Source organism: Pongo abelii, chromosome 13 (genome assembly GCF_028885655.2).
Source record: "Pongo abelii isolate AG06213 chromosome 13, NHGRI_mPonAbe1-v2.0_pri, whole genome shotgun sequence".
In the NCBI taxonomy this organism is placed as follows: Eukaryota; Metazoa; Chordata; class Mammalia; order Primates; family Hominidae; genus Pongo; species Pongo abelii.
In genome coordinates, this window is record NC_071998.2 from 26,587,427 (window position 1) to 26,598,894 (window position 11,468).

Below are 11,468 nucleotides of genomic sequence, written 5' to 3' on the forward strand. Positions count from 1 at the left end.
CACATGTATCCCCGAACTTATAGTATAATAATTAATAAAAGAACTGAAACTACCAAAAAAAAAAAATCTTAGATGCTTTTAAATCCAAGATGTGGAGATTAAAAGCTTAATGTAATTAGCGTTCAAATTACTGATATTCTAATCAACAAAGACCCAGCTTTGTACTCCCATTTTCTAATGAAAATTCAGCCAATAATTTCAGCATATTTAGGAATGAAGTGGTTTCTGTGACATGAATAAATTCATCCTACCCCAGATGATACATACAATTGAGATTAATAACACAATCTGTAAGAAGAATATCTTGGATTTATTTATTTTTATAAGCACAATTCCCTTATTACAAAAATGTCACAAATAATTAGCACACTGTCAAGGTCCAATCAGGAGATACTCCTCATGGCCCTGGCAGGTCTTAAGCAATATGACTACTTAGTTTGCTACTCGAATGGAGTTCTTCCTTAAACAAGCAAAAACTATGAAACTATCAGAAGTCTGGAAAGATATGAGAAAAAGGAATAATGCCATGACAAGTGTGTCTCTACACTGCCTTAGTACTCTGCAGCACTTCTGAAATATGAGCAACACAGTTTCCAGCATGAACCTGACAGTTCTCCATATGCCCAGGAATTTTGGCTACTTACTCCTTATCCCAAAGGCACCCCGTGTGAGGCACTAGAAAAAAAAATGGTTAAAATTGTTATCTTATTTTAATAGTACTTCATTTGACCTTCTCTTTACATAAATTATACCATTAAGTAAGAGGAGAGTCAGAGTTATTGTAAAACTAATGGAACTGGTGCTTCTTTAAGCTCTCGGGCCTCTGTGAGTGCTGGAGTTTATTGAATGTTTTGGGTAGAGATCGGAAGCCGGATTGCAATTATTTGGCTAAACAAACCTGACAACACAGGTACCTAGATTACCAAGGCTACTACATATTTTTTTTCATTCTGAAAATATGTTCACTTTCATGCCTCATTGTGTATTTGTTCTGTGTCATTCTTTTTCTCAAATAGAGCTCTCCAACTTTCATAAGATTTTGGTCTCCTCAAACCTAAATCCTTATCCCGGGGGGAAAAAATGAGATTAAAGATCTCTGCTAAACCGATCACTAATTTATAACGTAGAACCCTTGTATGACTTATCTATTGCCACTTTCATGCTAATAACCCTCAAAACTCAGTGACATAGAACAATGAGCATTTGTTTAGCTCGGGTCTATAGGGGAGTGATTTCATCTAGGCTCACTCACAAGCCTAGAGTCACTGTCAGGAAGCTGAAATAGGATGCCTTTAGCTTTGATAACTGGGGTGACTTGGCTCATTCCACATGTTTCTCATCCTCTAGTGGGCTATACTGGGAATGTTCTCACAGTAATGGCACAGAGAAAGGGTAAGTAGAGGAAATGCACACTAACTTGTTCAAGCATCTCCGTATCCCATCAACTAATGCCTCATTGACCAAATCAAATCATATAGATGGTGTAACAGAATCAAGGGGGCAAAAATGACTTGTTGTAACTTTGGAAATTGTTAATTAGGATATATTCCATCCTTACCTTTTAAAGATACATATTGAGATATTTGCTGTTGAAATTACATGAGGTCTTGAATTTGCTTCAAAATATTATAAAGAAAAGGAAATGGATGGGTTGAGATGAAGCAAGACTGATAATGAGTTGATAAATTGTATGGCTGGGAGATGAGTACACGGTGTTCGTTCTACTGTTCTCTTGACTTTTGCACACATTTCAGGGGAGGCTTTTTCAGTCATTTATTTCATTAAGCATATAGGGGATATTTTTAGCAATAATGTACTCTTTTACTTATAATTATGTTATTATAATATGTAATGTCTAGAGAAATTTGGAGAATATATATTAGCTGATAAAATATTATTTAATTGTATTTAAAAAGAATATGTGTCTTATCCAATACATACCTTTAAGGATATGTTTATTTCTGGTTAATTTCAACATAAGTTTGTGTATTAACAGTGATTTATTGAGTGCCATCTGTGCACCACACCCATTTCTAGGCTCTGGCCATAGAGAATGAAACAGATGAATGGGGTTTCTGATCTTGAGGTTTTCATGGTTGTATTAGTCTTCTACCACTGCCTTAACAAAGTTCCATAATATTGATGGCTTAACCAGTACAAAAATAATATCTTGTAATTCTTAAGTCAGAAATTCAATATGGGACTCATTGGGCTTAAATCCAGGTGTTGGCAGGCCTGCATGTCTTTCTGAAAGGTCTAGGGGAGAATCAGCTTCCTTGCATTTTCTATGCTCTAGAGATCACCCACATTCCTTGACTTGTGATTCCTTTCTTCCATTTTGAAAACCAACAGTGTTGCACCCATCTGTGATTTTCTTCCGTAATCACATGTCTATCTGAATGACTACAGTCAGGAAAGTTTCTCTACTTGTAAGGGTTCCTGTGATTAGATTAGGCATACCTGTCCAATCTAGGATAATCGCTCCATCTCAAGGTCCTTAAATTTAACCACATCTAGAACCACATCCCTTTTTTCATGTTAGGTAACGTATTTCAAATTTCACATTTGAGAATGTTGACATCTTTGGAAGGCCATTTTTCTGCCTATCACAATAGGTAAATGCTGGGAAGAAGCAAATTAATTAATTAAATAATTAAGCAAAATAGACACTTTCGGACACTGATATATACTATAAAAGTCTGTAAAAGAGTGATACAATAGTGAATGATTTGCAACTTGTGTGTAAGAGAAGGCCTCACTAAGGAAGGGACGTTTAAACTGAGGCTTCTGACAAATAGAGATCACCTTGCAAAGTGATGTAGGCAGATAATTCCCAGTAAAGGCAAAGCTAATGTAAAAGTCCAAGGTGGGAGAATAGAAAGAAGGCAAATGGGCTAGGTCCTAGAGAGCTAAGGGGAAAGTAGCATTTCATGAGGTTGGAGAGTTAGTAAGACTCCAGATTTGTTGGCTTATTTATTGTCTGATTTACCCTGTTGTAGGTTCTGAACTTTGTGCAAATTGCCAAGGAAAGCTAAGTAGAGAAAGGAAATAATCTGATTTATGTTTAAAAGTAACATCTGGCTGCTTTGTGGATAATAAACTGTAGCTTTCTGTTCTCCATAGCACCTATCATGACGTTGGCTGTTAAGTCCTAAATTAGTAATTTAATTAAAAGTCCTATGTTACTTAGCAAAATACTCTTTGTAAATTAATATATTTAAGTTTTGAAAATAATCCAGTATGAGATTTTGGAACTGATACTGAAAAGCTAAGAAAAATTGGATGAACTTAATTATTTGTTTTAAATAAGAACTACATTCTTCCTTCAGTAGAGATAATTCTGACATTTGGCATTTACTCAAAGGTTCAAATACGAATATGAACAATGTGTGTAAATATATTTTTAACAAATCCTAGTATATGGGATATGTCATCATGTTTTTAAAGCTAAAGAAGAAAATAAATCATACACTATGCTATTGTTTCAAAGCTAGAGCTATTGTTTAAATTTATAGGGATATGGTAACAATTTTACAAGGTTTATTTTGGTATCTATAGATTAAAATTCATAGAAATGGCAGGAGCTGGATGAAAGAAACAATATCTTATCAACATATACACTATTTTGATGAATGGGAGAGAATGATCCGTGTTTATGGCATACACTGTGCTAAACAGATAAACTGTGGAGATTTCTGTTGTAATATATTCTGCTCAAAGGATCAGCCTGTAGGCCAGGCACGGTGGCTCAAGCCCGTAATCCTAGCACTTTGGGAAGCTGAGTTGGGCGAATCACAAGGTCAGGAGTTCGAGACCAGCCTCGCCAACGTGGTGAAACCCCGTCTCTACTAAAAATACAAAAAAGTAGCTGGGCATGGTGGCAGGCTCCTGTAATCCCAGCTACTCGAGAGACTGAAGCAGGAGAATCGCTTGAACCTGGGAGGTGGAGTTTGCAGTGAGCCAAGATCGTGCCACTCCACTCCAGCCTGGGTGACAGTGCAAGACTCCATCTCAAAACAAAAAACAACAAACAAACAAACAAAAAACGCACAAAAAAATCAGCCTGTAAGCAGTTACATAATTAGGGGTAGTTTTGGTGGTAAAAAATTTGCACACATTAGAAGGTAGTAGATAGAGAGAAACCAAAATACCAAAGTTGACTACAGAAGATATGTGTATTAACCTCCACCCCTGCCCTACTCATCCTATCAGAACCAAGGTACCAAGTTCACTTTTTGGCAATAAAAGTTCTAAAATGTATTCTCTTACATATGGCTTCAATATATATCCATCTGTCTGGGCTCCATGATACACATATATATCCAGCCTAGCACTCTGGTGATTTTTGGAAACTTGATAATATCAAATTAAAATTTAGGATGTACATTTTGAGAAATAAAATTACAGTAGAATTTTAAAAAATTGTATTTTTATTTGCAAGACGCATACTTTTAACAAATTATTGTATAATTACATAAAGATAAGTTTGCAAAATTCATGATAGTTTTGAAGTTATGTGCTTTAATACAATGTGAAACCGATTTTTATTTCTATTGAAGCCATCAAGACATGTCTATATGTGTGTGTATGTGTGTGTGTGTAAAATGTTACAGTATAAGTTTATAACCACACACTCCTAAGTAAGGAAATTTTTGATATAATATTTGTCAATAATTAAAAACAAACGTACAAATCCCCGTTTCCTTTGGGCACCAGGACTGTTTCTGATGCAGTTCATGTTTACTGTACTAACAGTTATGGCATTTCCAGTTTCCTTCAATAATCCACATTCAAAATAATAGCTAATTCATTGGAAATAGACATTCTTTCTGAATACTCCTGTAAAATTAAAATAATTAACCCATCATTATGGAAGAATGTTTTTCCATACAATTTGAACAGAATCTATTGTTGCATTAGCTTTCCATAAATAAAGATGTAACAGAAACTAAAGCATTTTCTTTCACCCTCTACCCCAATGAATGAATAAGAAGAAGCGACACTCAACAAAGTGCTTTATTTTCTACTTCCTTTTCAATATCCTCTTGGTTTTCTGAAGACCAAGAAAAAGTAATAGAGCAATTAATCATATGTTATTCCTCTCCTGACAGCACTGGCCTCTTATTATATTTATCGCTGTGCTACTAGGCCTCTTTCTGCGACATCCTCTAGCTTGTCACAGCTTTCCCAGTAACTCTACATGCTATCAATTATTTAGCACAAGCAGCACTATGCATCCCTTCAAGGATGATTATTTAGGAGGAGAAATCAATACACAGAAAGTCCATTAAAACCCATGTAGTAATAAAAGATAACAGGACGATTATAATCTGCCCTGTACCTTGCAAAAAAGGAGTTATCAAAAACCAGTTCGAGTTAGCTTGCACTGGTAACATAATATTTATTTATTTATTTATTTATTTTATTTTTATTTTTTTGAAATGGAATTTCCGTCTTGTTGCCCAGGCTGTAGTGCAATGGCCCAGTCTCATCTCACCGCAACTTCTGCCTCCCAGGTTCAAGCGATTCTCCTGCCTCAGCCTCTGGAGTAGCTGAGATTACAGGTGCACACCACAACAACTGGCTAATTTTTGTATTTTTAGTAGAGACGGGGTTTCACCATGTTAGTCAGGCTGGTCTCAAACTCCTGACCTCAAGTGATCCACCCGCCTCGGCCTCCCAAGATGCTGGGATTACAGGCATGAGCCATCGCGCCCAGCCTATATTTTTTAATAGTAAAGTTTTATCACCTGAAGCCTCCAACTTGCTAATAGATTCTTTAGAGGGGATACAAGTTTGTTTTCTGGTAACAGAAATTTTAAACTTTCAAATCTTGTTTGTGTCCTCTTTTATTTCGTTGAGCAGTGGTTTGTAGTTCTCCTTGAAGAGGTCCTTCACATCCCTTGTAAGTTGGATTCCTAGGTATTTGATTCTCTTTGAAGCAGTTGTGAATGGGAGTTCACTCATGATTTGGCTCTCTGTCTGTCTGTTATTGGTGTATAAGAATGCTTGTGATTTTTGCACATTGATTTTGTATACTGAGACTTTGCTGAAGTTGCTTATCAGCTTAAGGAGATTTTGGGCTGAGACGGTGGGGTTTTCTAAATATGCAATCATGTCATCTGCAAACAGGGACAATTTGACTTCCTTTTTCCTAATTGAATACACTTTATTTCTTTCTCCTGCCCGATTGCCCTGGCCAGAACTTCCAACACTATGTTGAATAGGAGTGGTGAGAGAGGGCATCCCTGTCTTGTGCCAGTTTTCAAAGGGAATGCTTCCAGTTTTTGCCCATTCAGTGTGATACTGGCGTGGGTTTGTCATAAATAGCTCTGGTTATTTTGAGATACGTCCCATCAATACCTAATTTATTGAGCGTTTTTAGCATGAAGGGCTGTTGAATTTTGTCAAAGGCTTTTTCTGCATCTATTGAGATAATCATGTGGTTTTTGTCTTTGGTTCTGTTTATATGCTGGATTACGTTTATTGATTTGCATATGTTGAACCAGCCTTGCATCCCAGGAATGAAGCCCACTTGATCATGGTGGATAAGCTTTTTGATGTGCTGCTGGATTTGGTTTGCCAGTATTTTATTGAGGATTTTTGCATCCATGTTGAATATCAGGGATATTGGTCTAAAATTCTCTTTTTTTGTTGTGTCTCTGCCAGGCTTTGGTATCAGGATGATGCTGGCCTCATAAAATGAGTTAGGGAGGACTCCCTCTTTTTCTATTGATTGGAATAGTTTCAGAAGGAATGGTACCAGCTCCTCCTTGTACCTCTGGTAGAATTTGGCTGTGAATCCGTCTTGTCCTGGACTCTTTTTGGTTGGTAAGCTATTAATTATTGCCTGAATTTCAGAGCCTGTTACTGGTCTATTCAGAGATTCAACTTCTTCCTGGTTTAGTCTTGGGAGAGTGTATGTGTCAAGGAATTTATCCATTTCTTCTAGATTTTCTAGTTTATTTGTATGGAGGTGTTTATAGTATTCTCTGATACTGTATAGTATTCACCGATCTGTGGGATCGGTGGTGATATCCCCTTTATCATTTTTTATTGCGTCTATTTTATTCTTCTCTCTTTTATTCTTTATGAGTCTTTCTAGTGGTATATCAATTTTGTTGATCTTTTCAAAAAACCAGCTCCTGGATTCACTGATGTTTTGAGTCCCTATCTCCTTCAGTTCTGCTCTGATCTTAGTTATTTCTTGCCTTCTGCTAGCTTTTGAATGTGTTTGCTCTTGCTTCTCTAGAGGACACAAACAAATGGAAGAACATTCCATGCTCATGGACAGGAAGAATCAATATCATGATAATGGCCATACTGCCCAAGGTAATTCATAGACTCAATGCCATCCCCATCAAGCTACCAATGACTTTCTTCACGGAATTGGAAAAAACTACTTTAAAGTTCATATGGAACCAAAAAAGAGCCTGCATCACCAAGTCAATCCTAAGCCAAAAGAACAAAGCTGGAGGCATCACGCTACCTGACTTCAAACTATACTACAAGGCCACAGTAACCAAAACAGTATGGTACTGGTACCAAAACAGAGATATAGACCAGTGGAACAGAACAGAGCCCTCAGAAATAATACCACACATCTGCAACCATCTGATCTTTGACAAACCTGACAAAAACAAGAAACGGGGAAATGATTCCCTATTTAATAAATGGTGCTGGGAAAACCGGCTAGCCATACGTAGAAAGCTGAAACTGGATCCCTTCCTCACACCTTATACAAAAATTAATTCAAGGTAGATTAAAGACTTAAATGTTAGACTTAAAACCATAAAAAACCTAGAAGAAAACCTAGGCAATACCATTCAGGACATAGGCATGGGCAAGGACTTCATGACTAAAACACCAAAAGCAATGGCAACAAAAGCCAAAATTGACAAATGGGATCTAATTAAACTAAAGAGCTTCTGCACAGCAAAAGAAACTACTATCAGAGTGAATAGGCAACCTACAGAATGGGAGAAAATTTTTGCAATCTACTCATCTGACAAAGGGCTAATATCCAGAATCTACAAAGAACTCAAACAAATTTACAAGAAAAAATCAACCCCATCAAAAAGTGGGCGAAGGATATGAACAGACACTTCTCACAAGAAGACATTTATGCAGCCAAAAGACACACGAAAAAATGCTCATCATCACTGGCCATCAGGGAAATGCAAATCAAAACCACAATGAGATACCATCTCACACCAGTTAGAATGGTGATCATTAAAAAGTCAGGAAACAACAGGTGCTGGAGAGGATGTGGAGAAATAGGAACACTTTTACACTGTTGGTGGGACTGTAAACTAGTTCAACCATTGTGGAAAACAGTGTGGCAATTCCTCAAGGATCTAGAACTAGAAATACCATTTGACCCAGCCATCCCATTACTGGGTATATACCCAGAGGATTTTAAGTCATGCTTCTATAAAGACACATGCACACATATGTTTATTGTGGCACTATTCACAATAGCAAAGACTTGGAACCAACCCAAATGTCCATCAGTGATAGACTGGATTAAGCAAATGTGGCACATATACACCATGGAATACTATGCAGCCATAAAAAATGATGAGTTCATGTCCTTTGTAGGATCATGGATGAAGCTGGAAACCATCATTCTCAGCAAACTATCACAAGGACAAAAAACCAAACACTGCATGTTCTTACTTATAGGTAGGAATTGAACAATGAGAACACTTGGACACAGGAAGGGGTACATCACACACCAGGACCTGTCATGGGGTAGGGTGGTGTAGGGGGAGGGATATCATTAGGAGATATACCTAATGTTAATGACGAGTTAATGGGTGTGCAGCACACCAACATGGCACATGTTATATATATATGTAACAAACCTGCACGTTGTGCACATGTAGCCTAGAACTTAAAGTATAATAAAAAAAATTAAAAAGAAAAACTTTTAGATTTTGACAGACCAGGAGAGCAACAAAACCATAGCTTATTAGTCATTCTTCTGGGCATGAGTGTCAATGACTGAAATACTCTGATAGGTCTTTTTGAGGTGGCCCGTTCACTTATAATTAGGGAGATTCCAGAAAGAATTAATATCTAGAAAAAATTAATATTTGCTAGACAATCTCATAGTCATTCAAGTACATCTCAATCTCAAGTTACTTCTCAATGTATTGGAAAGGCACAATGAGAAAGACCTTCAGTTCCCTAAGCAGGCAGTTTTCTTCCAGAGGTCACCAGATAATACTTCAAGTCCTTTTAAGTGCTTGCATCCAGAATATTATTTCAATAAGCAGCCTCTAAAATGTTATTATTGCTTCTTTCTACCACTGAATGAAAGGTGTCCATTCTGACGAGTGCATTGATTGTGAGGTTTATAGCATGACAGTTTGCCAACAATTCACCTTGCTCTGAATATTCCCAGGCAATGGAGCAGAAAAGGAGTACTGAGTCATTTCTGACTAGGCAGAGGGCATATTTCATAACAGAGACTTAGCGCCCTTGAGATTCCCATGACTACTTATGTTCTTCATCCTTCATTTTACGTAAACCTGAAAAAGATCAAGATGTCTGGCTTCATTCAGCAGTATCTGCCTTAAAGGAGAAAGACTAGACTTTAGACTTACGAAGGAAAGTTTTAGTGTCCATTACAAAATAATAAATATTCATGTTGATATTCTAGAATAGCACGGATCAGATGGGTTTTGAAATCACTTACAAGAATGTGAAATTATAAATGCCAGGATACAATATGTGTGTGTACACAAATGGCTTTAGAATTTACTGTCTGGACCAAATAATCAATGATATCCCTAATACGGTTATTTTTAATGTTTGTTTTAGTGGTAACTGTGATACTGTTTACAGTTTCCTGGGATGCCTAAATGGAGTTAAACACAGGAGTACTGGCAATATGATAAGGAAAAGGATCATGAGCAGTTTATGTTCTCAGAGTTTCACATATAAGGATACCATGTCTTTCTGATAATAAAGCTTTGCTTATTTCTATGTTGATATATTTGGTAAAAATACAGAAATATGACTAAATTTTCTGGTCATATTGCATTGAAAGGCATAATTTTAATTCAGTGTTTGTGTTTCTATTACCCTTTCTTTACTTTCATTTTATTTTTCTCCATATTAAGTAATAAACCATGTTTAAATATAGTAATAGCAAAGAAAAAGATAAAGTCACACGCATGCTCCCAGGTCAGTCTCTACAATGATGCTATCTTGTTTTCTCTTTTTCTAGAACTCTCAGGCATAAAAAACATTGGAACTAAGAAATGTGTTGATTAAAAAAATATAGGAAGTGACAGCAGGAACACAGTACTACCTTAATTACCAAAGCCATTTCTAACTTTGGGTGTCAGCTAATGCTTATTTTGCCTAGGTGGTGTTCTGATTTATATGAGTGTTTGAAAGATATAATGTCTTTCCCAGAGGATTTTAGTAGAATCTAATGATTCAACTTTAATGCAGAAAACATAAAAATGTGTGTGTTCAGGAAAGGCAGAAACTGGAGGTAAGTTGTGGGGAGACACACTTAGTGAGACAGATGAGTCCAGGCCTGAGGCACCTCAACCCATCCACATTCTTCTTCCACTATTCGTTTTATGTTTTCTTCATAAAAGCAAGATTTGTTTTCTCAAAAAGATACATGTGCTTTTCATGTCTGCATTCTGATAAGGAAAATAGTCAAGAGAAATCATGAAAGTATTAAAGAATGACCACTAATTGAATTACTTTAGACAATAAAAATGCAGCTGTTCTTTGCACCCAAATGAGTGTTACCATTCAATTTTTCAAATAAAGTTAAAAAAGGAGTAACTTTTGCTCACAAAGGGAGTGATGGTTTAGTAACTTTAATATTGGCAAATTCAAATTAGCTTTATGCAGCATAGTCCTTGAAACAAAACCTGGAAAGAATTCTATTAGACTTCTACTATCCTAGTAGAAAGCAGAAAGAGCAATACTAGATGAAAACACAGGGGAAAAACTACACAACATTCATCTGGGAAATGATTTGTTTTAGATTTGACACCAAGAGCACAGGCAACAAAAGCAAAAATAGACAAACTGGATTATATCTAAATAAAAACTTCTTCATAACAAAGGAAACAACACAGTGAATATACAACCAACATTATGGGAGACAATGTTTGCAAACTGTAGATCTGTTAGAGATTAATATCCAAATTATATAAGGAATTCAAACAATTCTATAGAAAAGAAACAAATAATCCAATTTAAAACTGGTTAAAGGTTCTGAATATACATTTCTCAAAAGAAGACATACAAATGGACAGCAGATGTAGGAAAAATGCTCAACATCACTAATAATTAGTGAAATGCAAATTAAAATCACAATGATATAACACATCATATCTTTCAGAAATACTATTGTAAAAAAATAAAACATAACAAGGGTTGGTGAAGATGTGGAGAAAAGGCAACCCTTGTACATTGTTGGTGGATAGATA

At 36.2% G+C, this 11,468-nt stretch overlaps 1 long non-coding RNA gene across 1 annotated transcript; it reads left to right on the forward strand.

The window, feature by feature from the left end:
- Positions 1 to 1,260: 1,260 nt before the first annotated feature.
- Positions 1,261 to 10,825, forward strand: LOC112134882 (uncharacterized). The gene is made up of 2 exons (XR_002916219.2): positions 1,261 to 1,392; positions 10,238 to 10,825. It is a non-coding gene; the product is annotated as an uncharacterized LOC112134882 (long non-coding RNA).
- Positions 10,826 to 11,468: the final 643 nt, after the last annotated feature.